This window comes from Cyprinus carpio, chromosome B4, assembly GCF_018340385.1.
Source record: "Cyprinus carpio isolate SPL01 chromosome B4, ASM1834038v1, whole genome shotgun sequence".
Taxonomy (NCBI): Eukaryota; Metazoa; Chordata; class Actinopteri; order Cypriniformes; family Cyprinidae; genus Cyprinus; species Cyprinus carpio.
In genome coordinates this window covers 9145254-9164037 of record NC_056600.1, presented here as the reverse complement: position 1 = coordinate 9164037, position 18784 = coordinate 9145254, and the positions used below count along the sequence as shown (strand labels likewise).

Below are 18784 nucleotides of genomic sequence, written 5' to 3'. Positions count from 1 at the left end.
ACCATTTGCCAGCTTGAATCCAAAAAGCTCAAGCCAGTGTTTCTATATTATTTTGCTGGGATTTTACTGATTAAATGTTAATAAGCAGTTGCTAGGGTGCTGAAAGTGGTTGCTAGGACTTGGCAGTTGCTTTTTTATGTCCAGTACTTCTGGACTGCTTGATAGGCCGCGTCAAAAGCGCCCACTCCCAAGTCTCTATGTCTTTCTGATCCAAACGAATGAGGTCAGATAATTTTTCCAATGTTTAAGTCTATGGGATATTTTCACCATTTTGTTCGGCCCGCTGTACGAAATCCATAATTACGATTGCTTTAGAACAGTCATAGAACACCTCTCCTCACTAAGCCGCACGATTGTGAACCTCATTCATGGGATACGACAACAAGTGCAGGGGGGAAGGAGTAGGGCGCCAAAAAGTTTCAGGGCGAATAGTAATTGTAACACTAGAATGTATTTCCTGAGAAAAGGAGATGTGCGTGCAGTGGCAAAACTCGGCCCTGTAGCCACCCATGTGTCTGTGTGATGTTGTGGAGCCGAGATATTAGTAGTTTATATTGCTATATTGTTGCTAGGGTGCTAATAAATGGTTGGCTATGGTGTGGCTATATACGTATTAAGGGTGTGGATGGGGTGAAGACTATTTGTCAGCCTGAATCCAAAAAGCAAAAGAACCAGTGTTTCCTATATTGTTGTTTTGCTGAGATACAGCTTTTAAAATGTTGTAAAACAGTTGCCAGGGTGCCTTAAAGTGGTTAATAGGGACTGGCTATAAATTAGTTAAGGGTCAGTACTTAGGACTGCGCGTTGATAGGCCGAGTCAAAAGAGCCCACTCCCAAGCCTCTATAGGCCGTGATCCAAAGATGGGGTGATGTAAGATAATTTTCCCAATGTTAATTCTATGGGATGATTTTCACACATTTTTTTTCGCCCAAGACGGTTACGAATTATCATACCATTCCGATTGCGTAGAAAAGTCATAGCACACCTCCTCCTAATAAGCCGCACGATTTGGACACCTCATTCATGGGTCTAACGACAACAGTGCAGGAGGAAGTAGCGCGCCAAAGTTTTCAGGGCGAATAGTAATAGAACACTAGAATGTACATTTCCCTGAAGAAAATGTGAGTGGTGCTTGCAGTGGCAAAACTCGGCCCTGTAGCCACCCATGATGTCTGTGTGAATGTTGTGGAGGTCGAGATATAAGTAGTTTATATTGCTTTATGGTTGCTAAGGTACTGAAGAAAATGGGTTGCTATGGTGTGGCTGTATAGTATATGACGTGATATTTAAAGACTATTTGGCAACCTGAATCCAAAAAGCAAGAACCAGTGTTTCTATATTGTTGTTTTTGCTGAGATACAGGTTTTAAATGTTGTTAAACAGTTGCTAGGGTGCTTAAAGTGGTTACTAGGGCGTGGCTATAAAGTAGTTTATATGTCACTACTTATGGACCTGCTTGGATAGGCCCGAGTCAAAAGAGGCCCACTCCCAAGCCTCTATGTCCCCTTTCTGATCCAAAGATATGAATGTCAGATAATTTTTTCCAATGTTAAGTCTATGGGATATTTTCACACAATTTTTTGGCCCGCTGTACGAATATCGTACATCCGATTGCTTAGAAAAGTCATAGCACACCTCTCCTCAATAAGCCGCACGATGTGACACCTCATTCATGGGTCTACGATAAACGGTGCAGGAGGAGTAGCGTGCCAAAAGTTTTTCAGGGCGAATAGTAATAGTAACACTAGAATGTACATTTCCTGAAGAAAATGTGAGTGGTGCTTGCAGTGGCAAAATTCGGCCCTGTAGCCACCCATGATGTCTGTGTGAAGTTGTGGAGTCGAGATATAAGTAGTTTATATTGCTTTATGTTGCTAAGGTACTGGGTAAAATGGGTTGCTTATGGTTGTGGCTGTATAGTATTATGGGGTGATATTTAAAGACTATTTTTGACAACCTGAATCCAAAAGCAGGACGAACCCAGTGTTTCTATATTGTGTTTTGCTGAGATACAGCGTTTTAACTGTGGTTAAACAGTTGGCTAGGGTGCTAAAGTGGTTTACAGGGAGTGGCTATAAAGTAGTTATGTCAGTACTTAAGGGACTGCTTTGATAGGGCAAGTCAAAAGAGCCCACTCCCAAGCCTGCTATGTCTTTTCCGGATCCAAAGATATGATGTCAGATATATTTGCCAATGTACTTCTATGGATACTGTTCACACATTTTTTTGGCGCCCGGCGTACGAATATCGTACATACATCGCGATTGCTTAGAAAAGTCATAGCCACAACTCTCCTCAATAAGCCGCACGATGTGGACACCGTCATTCATGGTGTCTACGGACAAAACAGTGCAGGAGGAGTAGCGCGCCCAAAAGTTTTTCAGGGGCGAATAGTAATAGTAACACTAGGAACATGTTACATTATCCTGACCGAACAAAATAGTTGGCGTGTATGCGGCAGTGCTGTGCAGTAGTCTGGACAAATACTTAGCCTCGCCCACGGCTACTCCCGGTCAGAACGTAGTAGCCACCGCATGACTAGTCTGCATCGTGTTGAAGGCCTTTCGTATGCGATACCGATTGATCGAGTCGAACGGGACGTATATTACAAAGTCATGTTATATATTGCTTAATGAGTGTGCCTAAGCCTAGCGTGCCTTTTATGATATTCAGATTTTGAAGATATCCCTCTATGCTTTCACAAGGTTAGTGCTCTAAATGGTTGCTATGGCGTGGCTATGAAGTCTTGAAGCTGATTCCTGATTGGCCGCTTGCTGCCTCGAAGCCAAACGAGCCACCCCCTCATGTTTCTATGACACTTCTATCCAAAGGGTATTCATTTGATCTTCCAATGGAAGTCTATGGAGGTTGTTCCCACCTAAGGGGCCCTAAAAGCATGGTTTACTAGGGCGTGGCTTTGACTGCTTCTGGCCAATCCCCTGGACAGACTGATTGGCTGCCTGAGTAAAATGAGGCCACCCACGTGTCTCTATGACATTTGATTCCAGAGTTATGTTCACGCAAACTCCTAGGTAAAGTACCATAGTAGGAAAACGCTGTTCTTATGTGGCGATCTCTCACCATAGTATGTCTATGGGGCAACTTTTGGGGGCTTCCTTGCGCCCCAGGGGTACAACTTATACCCCACTGCGGGGTATGTTCTCGCCCTATATCATCATTCTATCTTCTGCCAAAATTCTCTCACCAGACTCTGACCCGTCAAAGTTAGCCATAATGCATTGTCTATCACGATTTTTCAGGCGATATTTAAGTAATGTCACGAACATCGTATGCCCGATTGCTTATAAAGTCGTAGCACACCTCTCCTCAATAGGCATGCGATTTGATGCCTCTTTTGTGGGTCTGTGACAAAAATACTTGAGGACAGAGTTCTGGCCAAACTTTGCTCTGGATCTATAAGAAGAACCAGGATGTATGCATTTCCTGAAGAGAAAATGTGGTGGTGCTTGCAGTGCTGGCAAAACTCTCTGGCCCTGTAATACCCTTGATGCCTGTGTGATGTCATGGAGCAGAATCGCTAAAGAACTATATTTCTATATGGTTGCTAGTTGATCTATATGGTTGCTATGGGTGGCTATAGTTAATGGGGTGGTATTTAAGGACTATTGCCAGCCTGAATCCAAAAAGCCAGAGCCACGTGTTCATATTAGAGTTATTTTGCCTGACATAATAGCATTCTTATCTATGCTTAAACAGTGTGCTTAGGGTGCTATATATAGTGCGTTCAGGGCTTATGGCTATGCGCGATTCATAGTGATAGTTGTTGTATGCTGTCACGACTTATTGACGAGTCCTGTCCTTGTCCATAGGGCTCGAAGTCAAAAAGAGCCTCCTCTCCCTAAAGCCCTCTATGACTTTCTGATGCAAAGATATGATGTCAGATCATTTTTCCAATGTTAAGTCTATGGGATATTTTCACACATTTTCTTCGCTACCACATTGGTGTCCCTTTGTCAAAAGCAGCAGCTGCTCCCCAGCACCTGTACAAGGAGCCCACAGTCCAGCTCTATACCACAACCTCTGCATCTCTGGTCAACGACAGCGGCACACCTGCCATCCACGTTGATCATGAATATCTCACCTCCAAGAGCAGCGAGCAACCTCCAACCAGAGGACGCCTTGAAAATAACAATGAGTATGAATTAACCTTTCAGAAAAAAAAACATGCACTACTTTCTTTTTTTCTTTTCTTTTCCAAAATAAAGTTTTGAGTTTACCTGGAGCAGATGACTCCTGCACTCTTGCTCTGACACACACCTTGAAAACCCCATATGACAGATCCACACTTTTTCAATGTGGACTCAGATCCAGTACACATTGCATTATTCATCCAGACTGGTCCTGATCCAAGTCCAACCTGAGCATCACTCAGAGCATCTACAGGTTCTCCGCAGTCCAGCTCTCTACACACCACTGCAGCATCAGCCAAATCCCAACCAACATCACACACTGTGTCCCCCACCTGACCTCTATGACAGAACCTCCACTGTCCCACCCCCCCCCAACTGCAGGGACTTGTTTCCATTAACCAAACCCGCACCATTTATCATTTCTGTGCATAGTAAGAGGAAAAAAAAATAGGTAGAGATCTATCAAAATTAAATAAATCTTTCCAGTTGAAACAGTCAACACATACCTGTACACACCAGTCCAACATCATTGTCATGAGAACAGCTGTGTTTGTGTGATGGTGATGTTGGACAGAAGTGAATCTGAGACTCATTTCCTCTGCACTGAATCTCTTGTGTCCACATCTGATTGTCTCCTTTGCCAAAAAGCAGCTGCTCCCAGCACCTGTACAGGAGCCCCACAGTCCAGCTCTCTACACACAACCTCTGCATCCTGCTGGTCAAAAAGTGACAGCGTCACACACTGACATCCACGTCTGATCATGAAGTATCTCTAACCTCCCAGAGCAGCGAGAACCTCCAACCACCCTTGACTTCTGAAAGAACATAAATAATTATAGTTCTGTCAGGACCACTATTGTCAAAATGACACTTAGCATACAGTTTGGGTTGGCGGTATGGTTCTGTTCTGGTATAAACTCCCTGCCCATCCATGCAGCCTGTCATGAATGAGCAGGGAGAGCTGCAATAACCTCGTAAGAGTTAAAAGAACAGAACCAAATATAGCAGCCTTCATTAATTCTCTTAATGACATTTTAATGTAATAACCAGCCCTGTCAAAATAAGCACGTTGATGCATGCAATTAATTTTTCCAGTTAATGGCTTAACAATATTTAATGCAGCTAACACATGACGGTAAAGTTAGTTTGACGTTTGACATTCATTAGACATTCTTTTTTTTTTTTTTTGCCATTTAAACTCTTTGAGCCCAAACTTACTCAGATAGTCATAAATATATGCCCTTTACGTTGCACAAGGCTTAATTTCTAGGGGGAAAAAGTAAGTAAATAAATAAATAAATAAATAACCATTTAAATTAATTAAACAATTTACCTACGTGATATTATAATATAAAACCAATAATAAAATGTTCAGAAAAACATACCTGTTTTTGCACAAAGGTCCGTTTTTGGAATTACCATTGTATGTGTTTTATAATAATTTTACAACTTTTAATGTATGCAATAATATAAATCCATTAAACGACAACACCATTTGATCTAAAGGTATCAAACCAACTGTAAAATATTCAGTATATTATTCCCTATAATGCACAAGGCTTCATATTATACCTTTATTGTTTTTATATACAGTACTGAATCCATATTTTTCATGTTTATTATACTGTACCCACTTAAATTAATTAAACTCTGACATCGTTTGAGATAAAGGAATCAAACCAACTGTAAAATATTCATAATATTATTCTTTACAATGCTCAATGCTTGGTTTTTCAGATTATGCCTTTATTGTTTTAATATGCAATACTGAATCCATATTTTTCATATGTTTTATATACTGTACCCACTTATATAAATTAAACACTGACACCGTTTGAGATAAATGTATAAATCCAACTGTAAAATATTCAGAATATTATTGCTTATAATGCACAAGGCTTTTTTTTTCAGATTATACCTTTATTGTTTTTATATACAATACTAAATCCATATTTTTCATGTTTTATATACTGTAACCACTTAAATTAAACTCTGACACCGTTTGAGATAAAGGAACCAAACCAACTGTAAATTATTCAGAATATTATTCCCTTTGATGCACAAGGCTGTTTTTTCAGATTATGTCTTTATTGTTTTTATATACAGTACTGAAAACATATTTTTCATGAGTTTAATATACAGTACCCAATTAAATTAATTAAACTCTGACCAGTTTGAGATAAAGTTACCAAACCAACTGTAAAATATTCAGAATATTATTCCCTATGATTCACAAGGCATAGTTTTTCAGATTATGCCTTTATTGTTTTTATTCACAATACTGAATTCATATTTTTCATATGTTTTATATACTGTACCCACTTAAATTAATTACATTTTGACCCAGTTTGAGATAAAGGTATCAAACCAACTGTAATATATTCAAAATATTATTCCTTATAATGCACAAGTCTTAGTTTTTTAGATTATGCCTTTATTGTTTTTATATACATTTTACATACACACACACACACACACACACACACATATATATATACTGTATATATATATATATATATATATACTGTGTGTGGTGTGTGTATATATATATATATATATATATATATATATATAATTCTTAATATATATATACACACACTGACCCTGACAAAAATCTTGTTGCCTATCCAAGTTGTAGGAACAACAAATAATAACTTGACTTCTAGTTGATTATTTGGAATCAGAAGTGGCTTATATGAAAGGCAAAGGCCTCTAGACTACGCTAATTTACCAAAATAAAATCTTTTCATGCCTTGATTTTTCATTATTTAATTAAGACAGAAAGGTCAGACTTTGCTTAGACAAAAGTCTTATCACTTAACAGAAATAATTTATAGTACAGTACAGAGCATAAAGTCATGGTGCAGAGAAAAAAGAATTTTGAATATTGTGTATGACTCCCATGAGCTTGGAAGTCAAGTTATTATTTGTTGTTCCTACAACTTGGATAGGCGACAAGACTTTTGTCAGGGAGTGTTTATATATATATATATATATATATATAATATATATATATATATATATATATATATATATATATATATATATATATCAACCGCCAGAAAAAAGAAAAAAAAATGGAATAAAATGTTTTTTAATGTTTTTGAAAAGAAGTTTCTTCTTGTCATCAAGCCTGCATTTATTTGATCAAAAATACAGAAAAAAAACAGTAATATTGTGAAAATATTATTACAACTTAAAATAATAGTTTTCTATTTGAATATACTTTAAAAAAATAATTTATTCTGTGATGCAAAGCTGAATTTTCAGCATCATTACTCCAGCCTTCAATGTCACAAGTAACATCCAATCTATCACATGATCATTTAGAAATCATTCTAATATTCTGATGATTTATTATGAGTGTTGGAAACAGTTCTGCTGTCTAATATATTTGATGAATAAAAGAAAGAACTGCATTTATTCAAAATAATTATAATAATATATATTCTAATAATATATTTTCTTTACTATCACTTTTTATCAATTTAACACATCCTTGCTGAATAAAAGTATTGATTTTATATAAAAAAAGAAAGAAAAAAAAATTACTGACCCCAAAGTTACTGACCAGTAGTGTATATTGTTATTACAAAATATTTATATTTTAAAAACATAGCTTTTTTTTTTTTTTTTTTTTTTTTTTTTTTTTTTTTTTTACTTTTTATTCATCAAAGTATCCTAAAAAAGTATCACATGTTCTGAAAAAATATTAAGCAGAAGAACTGTTTCCAACTTTGATAATGAATCATCATATTAGAATGATTTCTAAAGGATCGTGTGATAATGATCCTAAAAATTCAGCTTTGCATCACAGAAATAAATGATAATTTAAAGTATAATAAATTTAAAAATAATTATTTTAAATTGTAATAATATATCACAATATTACATTTTTTTTCTGTATTTTTGATCAAATAAATGCAGGCATGATGAGCAGAAGAAACTTCTTTCAAAAACATTAAAAATAGTAATGTTTCCAAACTTTTGACCTGTATTGTATATGTATATATATTATAAATTATAAATAAAATATTAATCTTGCAAAATGTTATTACCATATAAATTAATGGTTTCTATTTATAATATACTTCAAAATATAATTTCCATCAGCCATTACTCATAGTTACATGATCCTTAAGAAATCATTTTAATATGGGTACAGAGTTAGAAGTATATACTGTATTCAGATTTACTTCTATATATTCAGACTTATAAGCATATATTCAGATTTACATTTATATATTCAGATTTAGAACTATATATTCAGATTTTCTTCTATATATTCAAATTTATAACTATATATTCAGATTTACTTATATATATTCAGCCTGAATGCACTGTAAGTTGCTTTGGATAAAAGCGTCTGCTAAACGCATTAATTTAATTTAATTTTAATTTATTTTCAGATTTACTTCTATATATTCAGACTTATAAACATATATTCAGATTAACATTTATATATTCAGATTTATAACTATATATTCAAATTTACTTCTATATATTCAGACCTTTAAGCATATATTCAGATTTATAACTATATATTCAGATTTACTTCTATATATTCAGACTTATGAGTATATATTCAGATTTACTTCTATATATTCAGACTTATAAGCATATATTCAGATTTACATTCATATATTCAGACTTATAAGTATATATTCAGGTTTACATTTATATATTAAGACTTAACAATATATTCAGACTTATAACAATATATTCACAGTTTACATTTATATATTCAGGCTTATAACTATTCAGGCTTACATTTATATATTCAGGCTTATAACACTCGTTGTGACGCAGGAGGAACTATGCCGGGACACATCCCGAAGTGCACACAACCTCCAGAGGACCTTGGTGAGACGCAGGAGGAGCCGAGCCCGGAATCACCCCACAGCGCTCAGAACCTCCACGTTTCGGAAGCCCAAGCACCAGGCATCCCACAACACCAACGGCGGGTTAAGTGGCCTCCACAAGCAAAGGGAGTGAGTGGGAGCAATTTGATGATGATGTGGATGGTATCTTGGAAGCTACAATGAAGGGAATGCCAGACAGGAAACTCCAAACAATGACAACCATGATAACCAGCATTGCCACAGAAAGATTTGGCTTGGTAGAGAAGCACGCTGCTACAAACCAGTACTCTAAGAACCGCAGGGCAGAGAAGTTTGCACAGCTGAGACAGGAACTCTGACTCTTAAAGAGGCAGTTCAAGGGGGCAACCGAGGATATGAAGCCAGGGCTGGCAGAACTTCGGGGTTTCCTCAGAAAGAAGCTGCTGACCCTACGCCGAGCAGAGTGGCATAGGAGGCGGGCTAAGGAGAGAGCCAAAAAACGAGCTGCCTTCCTTGTTAAATCCTTTTGGGTTTACCAAGCAGCTGCTAGGCCAGAAGCGCAGTGGCCAACTCACTTGCTCAAAAGAGGAGATAGATGCCTATTTGCATGACACCTATAGCGATGCAGTCCGGGAAGAGGACCTTGGCGAATGCAGACACCTCATTAAGCCACCTACACCACCCACTGACTTCAACATCAAAGAAACATCAAAAGTTCCGATAGGCCTGCTTGGAACAGCGAATGACTGGCAACTAAGGGTGGACCTGGGAAAGCAACTCAAGTTCCCCCGAGACATAGAGAAGAGACCAGCCTTAGACCCGACATGGTTCTTCTCTCAGTAACATCGAAGCAGGTTATCTTGTTGCAGCTAACAGTGCTCTGGAGGAGAGGATGGAGGAAGCGAGTGAAAGCAAAAGGGAGAAATATGCGGAGCTGGTGAAGGAGTGTCAGAGACGTGGGGTGGCCTGCACAGTGCTTGCCCATCGAGGTTGGGGGAAGGGCCTTTCCAGGAAGGTCACTCTGCAGGGCCTACAGCCTCATGGGAATCACAGGAGCGCGCAAGAGAAGAGCCATCAGTGCAGCGTCAGAGGCTGCAGAAAAAGACTCACAATGGCTGTGGATCAGGAGGGACAAACAGTGAGCGAACGCTTCTTGGACGCAGGCCGGTTACTGATCACTCCCGATCGGGTTGCCTGGGTGAGGGGGTCTGAAGTTGAAAGACCCGAAACCCCCTATGACCCCAGGTACTATCACTGATGATGTGTCCAAGAGTGCATCACAAGGTGTATGTAACAAACATATATTAAGATTTTTATATAATTATTTCCTGTTTGGCACCTCATAATATGTGTGTGTATTTATATTATGAGGTGCCAAACAGGACATAATTATATAAAAATCTGAATATATAATTGTAAATTGTGAATATATAGTTATAAACCTGAATATATAATTGTAAATTGTGAATATATAGTTATAATTCTGAATATATTGTTATGTCTGAATATATAAATGCAAATCTGAACATATAATTAGAATTCTGAATATATAAATGTAAATCTAAATATATGGTTATAAATCTGAATATGTGTGTGTGTGTGTGTGTGTGTGTGTGTGTGTGTGTGTGTGTGTGTGTGTGTGTGTGTGTGTGTGTGGTGTTCCAGTTTAATGTATTGAAATGGGTTTCACGACTGTATAAAAAATAAAAGTTCATTACTCAGGACAGGAAAGTAAATAACTTAATTAAATGAAACGAATAACTGTACAGGCCTACAACTAAATTACACAAGATTAATGTTTATAAAATGCTTAATATTTCATTATAAAATGCATATGTACATAAAGTATGATGTATCGTGTGTAATAAAAGCAAATTACCCCTTAAAAACCATTTCACTAACAAAGACCACGCCACAACCATGCAGATAATACTTTATTATGATGAAGACAGGTTGAGAGGAAATAGGAAGGGAAAGGGTGTAAAGATTCTCTGAACTGGCTGATCAGGGTGTCTTGTCGATGGAGACTCAGAGTGGGGGCTTTGTCTAATACGTTGGGTTACTAGAAGACCCCCCTGGATACAGCCTAAGGAATATAGTGCGGGATGTTAGAGATATAGGGAGAGGAGTTGGGGAGGAAGGGGAGGAAGTGGGATGAATGGATGAGTTAGAAGGGGAAGGGTGGGTGGGAACGAGAAATTGAGACAAACATTTCAGAGAAGGTCAGTTTTGCATAAATAGCTGACGGGGAAAGAGCTGATTGGTTGAGGTGTGGCCTTGCTCCCGAAATTTAGTTAACTCATTAACTCCATTTCACTAACAAAGACCACGCCACAACCATGCAGATAATACTTTATTATGATGAAGACAGGTTGAGAGGAAATAGGAAGGGGAAAGGGTGTAATGATTCTCAGAACTGGCTGATCAGGGTTTCTTGTCGAGGAAGACTCAGAGTGGGGGCTTCGTCTCTGTAGGTAATACGTTGGGTTACTAGAAGACCCCCAAAGGTTTGAACGAACTGATGTGGGCTTGAGCTTGATGGAGATCATTAAGATTATAACGGATATAGAGACGGTATGCTTCAGACGACCAGCGACCCATGACTCTTATGGTTTCGTCTGAGATACCTCGGTATGCTTCAGACGACCAGCTGCTCCAATCCGAAGGAATGTATGGAGTTGTGTGTTCGGGAGATATGCCTGAGGCACTGAGAACCTTTTGAAAGTGCTTGTTAAACCAGAATCTTGTGGCAATTTTTCCATTTTCTGTAAGAAAGAGAGGTTCTTGAGGAGTAGAATTATTGGCACATCTGGCTCGTAAGGGCTGAGGAAGGAGTTGAGGCGAAATATGTAAATGGGAAATGACTCTCCGAATTGATTGGTTTTGCTTTTCTTCAGAGTGTACCTGTATATGAGAGAATCTGGAGTATGAGCTGAGATGTCAGAGAGGCTGTGGTGTGTGTGTGTGTTGAAAGCAGAAGTCATAGGGGCAAATTCTGAGAGCATCTGGGGGACAAAGAATGCGAGAAGAAACATGCATTCTAATGTTTGGTCTATCGAAGGACTCAAGTAGCCTGAGCGTAACATGTGGATACACTGGCTAAGAAGAACCCCAATTTATCTATGGTGGCTGGTTCTTGTTTCCGTAGACCTTTGATTAGCATAGAAACATGGGAATGGGAAATTGAGTGGCATTGCTGCCAGTTTCAAGTTTGTGAATGAAGTTGATTCCGGTTTGGTAGGTATTGTTAGTGTAGGCTCAGATTTTTTGATTAGAATGGGCATGCGTGACAAAGTTGAAGATGGACCAAGGATCCATTAGAGGAAATGGAAGTTGGTAATAGGAGTGGTAAGCCTTAAAAAAAAAAAAAAAAACGGTTAGGTTAGCAGAGAGAGTGCTATGGAAGAGGCCATTGAGGATAACTTCTCGTGAAGCATGTGAAAGGTCTTCCAGATGTGGATTTAGTTGAAGATGGTAGCTGAAAACAGTGGGACTGGCATGGGATGAATGTCTGACTCTGGATCCAAGATTCTGAACTTCTGAAAAGAAGACGAGACAAAGAATCAGCTATGCCATTACAATAGCCCGGAATGTGGGTGGCTCGTATTAGAAACTGGTGGTGAGTAGATATTAGTGTCAGGTCTGCGGGACAAATTGCATGATGGCTGGGGAACAAGCTCTGCCTTTATTAATGATTTCAACTACTGCTGAGTTGTTGGAGTGGATAAGTATGATATGTTTACACCATTCGTGCCCCCAAAGGATGGCTGCTATGATGACTGGATACATTTTGTAAAGAGCGGATGAGGGCGAGTCTGATTGCTGAACGAGATGGCTAAATTCAGGTGGCCATTCGCAAGTGAACCAACGGCCACCATGGTTTCCGCCAAATCCAGTGGAAGGTGGTGCATCTGTATATAGCTGGATATCTTCTGGCTGAGTGATGTACTTTCTGTGAAGGCAGAGATGCTTGGAAAGATATGGAGTCTAGGGTGATCCCTAAAATCTCGATGGAAGTGCATGGCCCAAGAGTTTTCTCTTTTGAAAGGGGAATGCCCAGTTCAGAAAAGAGTTTAACGAGAGTAGACAGTCCTGAGTGTGGAGGAGTAATGGTGAGGAAGTCATCGAGAAGGTAAAGGACATAGGGAAGTTTGTGGTTATTAATGAGAATCCAGCATAAGGCCCCCGAGAGAAAGTCGAAGATCTTGGGGCTGCTTTTGCAGCCAAAGGTGAGGCGTATTGCAAAATTATAAGCTCCTTTCCAGGATACACCGAAGAAAGTCTGAGATTGTTGACGAGGCTGAGTGGTGACGTCACGAGTGACGATGGGGGGATTCGGTGAGGATACTGGAACAGCTGAGGGCTCTGAGTTTACGTTTAGAGAAGTGTTGATGGATGCAGTGCAAAGTGTAAATAGTCGTGATTTTTTATCAGAGTGGCTGAAATTGATGCCTCAATCCTTGAGAGCACACTGGAGGCGAGCTATGGTCCAATGTTTGATATTACTCTCTGATCCGGTAGACTTGCAGAGAGTGTGTTGTCGAGGACTGCCGGCGGATGGTTGTTGACGCTGTTGGCGAGGAGAGCGGTCATGCCGGCTTCTGTGCCTGTGAGATCTATGATGATCAAGGATAGAAGTTCTCATGTGCAACCGATGTGAAGATTGTTGAGAAGATTTGCTGGTTGAAGGAGAATTGGTTCCGAAAAGATTGTCATCTGAGTCAGAGGGGTTGATCTGCAGGTCGGGATCCATGGTGAGTAAGTCGAACGAGAAACTGAGATAAACAGTTCAGAGAAGGTCAGTTTTGCATAAATAGCTGACAGGGAATGAGCTGATTGATTGAGGCGTGGCCTTGCTCCCGAACTTTAGTTAACTCATTAACTCCATAAGGTGGCGCTACTCTGTTAAGAATGTATTGGCAAAAGTGGGCAGAACCTCCAAAATGACTTTCACCATTGGCTCTGACTCCAGCCAATTATTATTGACTTACATTTCAAAATAAATTTAATAAATTAAACATTTGTCTTGTTCATCATATTTATTTTCATATAAAAGCAACAGAACTGAAATTATATCATGTTTATTAGCAACACAGCATGTGAGTGAGAATAATGCGATATCCGCCTTTGATCTCGTGGGTATCTGTTCCACTTCGAGAGCTCAGAACTGTCCGTCTTGCCTGCGCTTATTTCACTCCTACCCTCACTGCAGCTGCCTGCTCTCGCCTACATTTCAGGCGAGGCACATTTCAAACAAGCCTGCTAACAGCTGATCGGCCTACAAAAGTGACGTCATAGTTTCCCCACTCTATAACCTATTAACCCAGCTGCTGTGATGTCTGTTAAAAAGAAAAAAAAGAAGAAGAAGGAATCAATACCCTTTGTAGCTTTAAGGATTCATCTATGTTTATTTTAGAATTTGTTTTTTTTTATAACTGTATTGAATTTATGTATTGAGTACAGTTATTTCCTACTTGCTGAAGGGCACAGGTAGCTAAATATGACATTTATTATAAAGGGTTTATGTAATGATTGTTTTAGGTTAACTTAAATTACTTGTTATTTTTTTAAGTGTTTTTATGATAGCTCTCAATTATACTGTATTGTTTAGTCAATGGTTAAATATATATTAATAAATTAATAAACATATTTCATCAGCGTCACAAATCTGGTCCGTGGCCTTCCGTCCGATTACAATCAGTATGCCAATGTACTACAAATACTCACAATGCGACAAAATACAGAAATGCACTGCAAATACTCACAACACAAACAAATGCATAAATGTGCAACAGATACGCACAGACCACATCAGAAATGTTTAAGGGAACCGCAACAAATGACAAACATGGCTGGGACATGCTTATTAATGAGAATATTTAATTCTATTGCAATTTGTTTACATGGACAACAGTAATTAAATTTTAACACGATTAATACTCTGATTAAGAATCTACAATGTAAACAGAGATTTTTGGTTACCTTAATCTGGCTAAAGTCATATTTGAAGTAGGCTAAACAGAAATCGAAAATTATAATATTAATCATAATGGCTTATTTAGAATAAGGTAAATAATTAGATTACCGATGTCCATGTAAATGTAGTCAGTGTGTCTAGATGTAGCAAAGTAGCTCAAAAGGGAAATGTATATAAATAGTTACAATTAATAATAATTAATTATATTTATTTATCTCAGCTGCCAGTAGTAAAAGTAGCAGAATTAATATTACAATAATGCATTAGAGCATGTAGGCTAGTTTGTTCGGATTGTAAAAGAGACATTATTCACAAACAGTAGTGATAGTGTGGCATGATTTCCCGAGTTAAGTGGTTGGGCTGGGCATTTTTAATGTCATCAATTGTGTGGGCTATAAAAGCCATTGCCGAATGCACCTAGGCAGAGCGTCATTTCCCGGATGTGGTGTGGTTTCCGCGTTGCGATCTAACGTGACTCTGGTTTGGTTCGGGAGGGGCGCAAGATGGCGGCCGAGGCAGTTGGCGATATTCAAGGCTAAGGAAAGATAAATGTTTTTCTCATCTTAAACGTTAAATTCGATAAGTTCAAACAACTGGAAATATATCTTTATATTGTTGTCTTAACAAGAGGACGATTTGAGCTATTTTTTTTCAAGCGTGAGTTAATTTAAACAGACCATCTAACGTTAGCATAGCTGAAAAAAAAACAAACAAAAAAAAACAAAGATGACAGACAAAAGGCCAAGAGATCAAGGTAAAAAGACAAATAAGACGCTTTCATTCACCACTGAGAACAGATATGAGACTGATGAAGTTATGGAAGTTGTCAAAACAGATGATATACATACCTACGCTAATTCCGACGGAGGAGTTGTCCCTCTTCCCGAGTCAGCTCTGTGCACTCCAGTCGCAAAAAAGGCAAAGTGGAACCTACACTCTCCGAATTGCAAGATAACATTGTGAGGCTTGTAGCTGAAAAAATAAAAGAGAACGCGGACAATCTTGCAGGCCTGATAAATAAAAATGCGGACACCATCAAAGCTTTAAAGGAATCATCAGAGTTTCTCTTCAACGAAGTTCAAGACATGAAAACAGAAATAAAAACTGTAAAAAATGCAAGTGATGACCATCAGAAGAGAATTACAGGCCTGATAATTGAATGATATGGAACGGTATCACAGAAGGTGGAACTTAAGGTTGTATGGCTTGCCAGAGCAGGAAGGAGAAGACGTTAAACAGCGGGTGATTGACATCTGTAAGGCAGTCATTCAAGACCCTGAGGAGGATCTTCGTTCCCAAATTGATGTAAGCCATAGGATCGGGAGGAGAGAGGATGGTAAAACTCGACCGGTGATAACAAGATTTACATTAAGATCGACCAAAGAAAAGGTATGGAAATGCACGAAGAATTCTGAATTTCTCAAAATAAAGAAGTTAAAATTCGGCGAAGACTTGACCACAAAAGACAAAGAGACTCGCACTAAACTATGGCCGCAGATTGAAGAGGCACAGAAGCAAGGGAGGAGAGCCTTCCTCGTCGGAGCCAAAGCCATCATTGAGGGTAAAGAAATAAAGATTTAATGACAGCTCTGAAGTTGCTTATGGACTTTCGTTGAGAAGTTCAGTTGTATTCTAAAATACATCTAGTGATGTGCTGTTATATTTAATGTTTGACAGTTAAAAGGTCAGATTTATAATCCCAAGTTTGCTTGTTATAATCAGTATTCAAAAGGTGAAGAAAATTATTTCCCCTCTTTGTTACACTTAAAACTCAAGTTTTTTTTGTTTGTTTTTTGTTCTTGTTTTAGTTAACCTGTTCTACTTCTCAATTTGTCTTTGTGATTTTATTCACTTAATGTGAGGGGTATACGAGAACAGACTAAGAGAAAAGCTGTATTTTTATTTTGTAAAACTTTCAACGCAGATTTTTATTTTCTACAAGAAACACATGCCTTAGCTTCAGATTTTAATTTCTGGAAAAATCAGTGGGGAGACAATATTTGGATGGGTTATGGAAAAAGTAAATCTGCTGGCGTTGCCATATTAAACGGCTCCTTTCAGGGAAAGATCCTTAAAAATGTTGTTCATGATTTAGGAAGATGAGTTATTTTAGTTATCGAATTTATGGAAAATATTTTCATTTTGGGTAATATATATGGTCATAATAATAGTCATAGAAACACACATCTTTTTGCAGAATTTGATGAACAAATAAATGCCTTATTGATTTCTTTCATCAACGCTAAACTAATTTTGGGGGGTGACTGGAACTGCATAAGTGACCCCATCAAAGACTGTCAACCTCAAAGATCCTTAAGAGGCAATTATGGAGAGTTTAATAATCTATGTATGCATTTAAACTGTTGTGACATATGGAGACTAAAATATCCACAGCAAATCCAGTTCACTTGGACTAACAAAGATTTATCTAAGAGATCCAGGATTGACTTCTGGCTTATTTCAAATGAGTTGTCAGACAATGTGGAAGAAACCAAAATAGAGCCCTCAGTATTTTCTGATCATAAGATGATCACTTTAATAATATGTACAAGGGGTCAATCAATAAAATATAAACCAAACTGTTGGAAATTAAATAATACACTTTTGAGTGATAAAAGCTTCATAGAAAAAGCCAAAAAAATCATAAATGAAACTTTGATAGAAGCAAAAAAAGACAAAATATATGGAAAATATTGGGAGTATACAAAATTTCAAATCCGTAATATGGCCAATGAAAGGGCAAAAGAATTATCTAAGGAAAAAAGAATGAGACAAGATAGAATACTCAAGGGAATAATTTCTATTTTTGAAAAAAATGAGCAATCACAAGCTGACATCAATATTTTATTTGAATTACAAGCTGAATTTGACAATATCTATCAAAATTTGGCACAGGGAGCCTTTATTCGTTCTAGGCGGAAATGGATAGAGCATGGTGAAAGGAATACAAAGTATTTTCATAATTTAGAAAAAAGAAATGTTAGTGTTAACAGTATATATAAACTTCAAATTAATGATCAGATCTCTGAAGACCCTTCAAAAATTTCTAATTTTGTGGAAGATTTTTATAAAAAACTATATTCCAAACATAACAGTTGTCAGAGCTCATATTTCCTCTCATGTATAAAAAGTGTGGCTAAAGGTATTGATAAAACTCAGAAGGACATTTGTGATCAAGACATATCCCTAGAAGAACTTAAAAAGAACATTAATAAGTTAAAAGATAATAAATCTCCAGGGAATGATGGCCTAACAGGTGAATTTTATAAAGCATTTCAAGATTACATTTCTGAATTCTTCTTATTATTTTTTAAGGAGGCTATAGAAACCTGTAGGCTTCCCCTAACTATGTGTCAAGGCTTAATTACATTGTTACCTAAACCCAATAAGGATTGTTTGCTTCTTGACAATTGGAGGCCTATAACTTTAATTAATAATGATGCAAAACTGTTGGCTCATATCTTTGCGCAAAGAATAAAGTTATGCTTAGATACAATAATAGATGACAGTCAGTCTGGTTTTATGCAAGGACGGCATATTAGTAACAATATTCGATTAATCTTAGATTTAATCGATTATAAAGATTTAATAACCGATAATAGTTACATTCTATTTATAGATATATACAAAGCCTTTGATACTGTGACACATGATTTTTTATTTGATGTATTAGATTTTTTTGGTTTTGGTCAATACTTTAAAAGGGCAATTCTAACTTTATATAGTGACTGTAATAGTTCAGTTAAACTTCCATGGGGAACTACTCGTAGATTTAGCATCTCCCGGGGCATAAAACAAGGAGATCTGGCGGCTC

The 18784-nt window shown here is 37.7% G+C and overlaps 1 pseudogene; it reads right to left on the bottom strand.

The window, feature by feature from the left end:
- Positions 1-18784, bottom strand: part of LOC109052335 — an 82128-nt pseudogene that overhangs the window by 16517 nt on the left and 46827 nt on the right.